The sequence below is a fragment of the Buceros rhinoceros genome, unplaced genomic scaffold, assembly GCF_000710305.1.
Source record: "Buceros rhinoceros silvestris isolate BGI_N320 unplaced genomic scaffold, ASM71030v1 scaffold2, whole genome shotgun sequence".
In the NCBI taxonomy this organism is placed as follows: Eukaryota; Metazoa; Chordata; class Aves; order Bucerotiformes; family Bucerotidae; genus Buceros; species Buceros rhinoceros.
In genome coordinates, this window is record NW_010396967.1 from 446 (window position 1) to 3,365 (window position 2,920).

A 2,920-nucleotide genomic window follows, 5' to 3' on the forward strand; every position below is an offset into this window, starting at 1 on the left:
CACTTTGCTGGGAATGGATCTTTTTCACTAGGAAATGTGATGCAGCCAGTGCCAAACTGCTGGTGACCCCTTCCCAGCCTCTCTGTCTCCCTGCAGCAGGATGGAAATCTCTTTGTAGCTGGTCATTTCTGTAACTGACCACCCTGCAAGTGGCCAGGTGGGAACCTGAGCTGAATTTTGTTGTCTGCAGTTCACTTCAGAAGTTCTCAAATACGAATAGGGACATCTCACAAGAAAAGGAGTTGCTGCTCAGCCACTCCTACTGGCTCAGAGGCCATCCCTCCCTCCAGCCAGGGCCAGAGGAGGGGAGGGGGTTCGGTCCTTCCCTGCCGCACAGCTGTCAGGAGGCCCCAGCACAAGTGGTTTGGGTTTTCAGGAAGGCATCCAAACAGGGACCCTGCTTGCCGGCTGTGCTGGAGCAGGCACTTCGCTCCCACATTATGGGGCAGGTTTTGGTCCGTTTGCAGGGAAGAGCTCTCTGTCCTCAGCAGCACCGCTCCATCCTCCCTCATGCTGCAGGCAGGAGCCGATCCTGACTGCCTTCAGTGGTTCTCTTCAGGCTTGGGTGGAAATCCTGGCACAGTGCGCTTGGAACGTGAGCTGGCTGCCTTTCTGCAGTGGCCAGCATCTCCTGATGCTTCCCAGGCTCTGTGCCTGCCCGTGTGAAGCATCTGAATTTGTGGTTACAGCCCCGAGCCCTGGAAGTGCTCTAGAAAGAAACAGGGACAAGGCTCCCCTGGCTCTGCAGCTGCCATCCGGTGGTACTGCCACTCCAGCTCGCTGGTGTCCTTTCATGAGGTGTCTGCGGTGCTATAGGAAGGTCTGTCGTACAGCAATATAGGGTTATCGGTTGTTTTTTTTTCCCCTGAATCCATGGTAAGTTTATTGTGATACTGGTTAACTGTCCAGCGAGGTGACAGCTTTGGGGACTGCTGCAAAGGAGCGCAGTGGGTCTGGTCAGGTGTCAGCATTGCTCTGACTGCTCACAGAGAATTTACACTGCTCCTGGGCAGAGGCTTCCTAGCAAAAAAGTGCTTTCTTGGCAGGTCCATGATGGATAGGCAAAATGGTGTTAGTGATACCATACTTACACTGAAAATATAATAAATACAGAAAGTATCTATTAATTTTCTGAGTTTCAAGTACTTTTTTATTCTCGGTGCTCTCTGCTTCTTCTGCCAGTCATTCGACCTGCTGTAACATCCCGGCTCTAGACCTGTGAGCACTTGTTAGTTATGATTCATCCTTTCACATGGATACAATCCTGGCATTCCTTGTTTTCCTGGGCTGTGTCAGACAAAACCTGTCCCAGTCTTCTTAAAGCTGACCTTACAGCGTCAGCCTTAACAAAAGTCTTGATTCGTGCCAGTGCAAGAGAAAAATCAGGTCCGTGTCATCCCCCTTTTTGTTTGTCACAAAATTGTCTCTTCATTCGTATTTTTTTCAGAGGATTCCTCCGTTGGTTGCGAGTAGGAAACATCCCTGGAAGATGTCACTACCCCTCCATGGGCTGTGGGAGGTGCCCTGGGCATCACACCCATGGGCGTGGGTCCCCCCGGGGCCTGTGTAGCTCCTGGCAGCCCCAAGGTGATCACGGGTGGCTCTTAGTGCCGAGATGTGAGCAACTGAACCGAGACCAAGAAGTCTAACAGGACAAGGCGGGACTTTTGGACCCATGCCGCTGTTGTCCTCTGAGCTCTTAGCCAAACTGCTAGGCTTGGGTTTAAAAATCTCAAAACGAGTACTTTGTGTGCCTTTCTGTTTCCTAAGGCACGAACATCTCTCTGGTCCCTCTTGGAAACGCCCTCGTCAGGGCCGTGCTGCCAGCTGGCCTCTTTTGTGCTTTGGTTGTGGAGTGTAAATTTTTCAATCAAAAACCTGATTTCAAGCACTCGGCTGCTCGAAACAGACTCCAGTTAGGCACCTCAGCCCCTGGCCAGCACAAGTATCCCCCACCAGGAGGCAAGGGGAGACAAGCACCACGATGGGAGTCACCTGTCCTGAAACCCTTGATATCCCACCCCGTCCTCCACGCTGGAGCTGGTGAAGTTTTTCAGTGTTTTTTCAGATTTCTGGAGTTTCGGTGAGATTCTGGTAAACACCACGGAAGTCTGTGTGCCACATGGCCTCTGAACCACCTGTGTTTGCAGCTTTTAAAGGGCTCGCTACCTTGGAAATTAATAGCATTCTGGATTGCCACAGGTCTGGAAAAAGACATCCCCAGCCTCATGGGATACTTCTGTTACTTTTAGAAAAGAAAAAAAATATCCAAACGCTTGGCTTTTTCACATCGGCATTTTAAGGAAACCAAACCAACCAACCCTCCCTTCAAACCCTCCTCCTAGTGCAAGGTTTTTGGATTGCCCGCCTGCCATGGTTATCTCAGCTACTTCTTTCCTCCTGACCATCCTGCTGACCTGCTTACTGGTCCAGGCAGCCACTCCTCAGCCGGTTTTCTACCTGTCGTAATTGTTAACGTATTAATTGTGTTTCCTATTAATGATATATTATTTAATTTTAATTACTACCTTGAGTAAGCCAGTGAAGCACAGCGAGCTGCTAGGCAGCTGCCTCTTTTCCTAATGGGTGACACAGCCTTTTGGCTTGCAAATGTGCCTGTCAGAGAGCCCCGGGGTTGGCATCCGGGTGGTGGGTGCCTCTGCCGCTGTGACCTGATGAGGGGGATGGGTGCAGGACCTGGGGAAGCCAGGGAGCCTTCAGCAGAGCCTGGCAGCCAAGCCGTGAGGATTTCACAGCTAAGGAAATTCAAGAGGAAGGGGTTAGATCCAAGGGGCGGGAGGGATCTGCTGGTCTGCCTGAGCTAGAACTGGTAACTGCTCCTCGCTCTTCCTCACAGCAGCCAGAACTGGGTGTCTGCATTCTCCGCTGCCCTGCCTGTCTCTGGTACCCAGCACGCAGC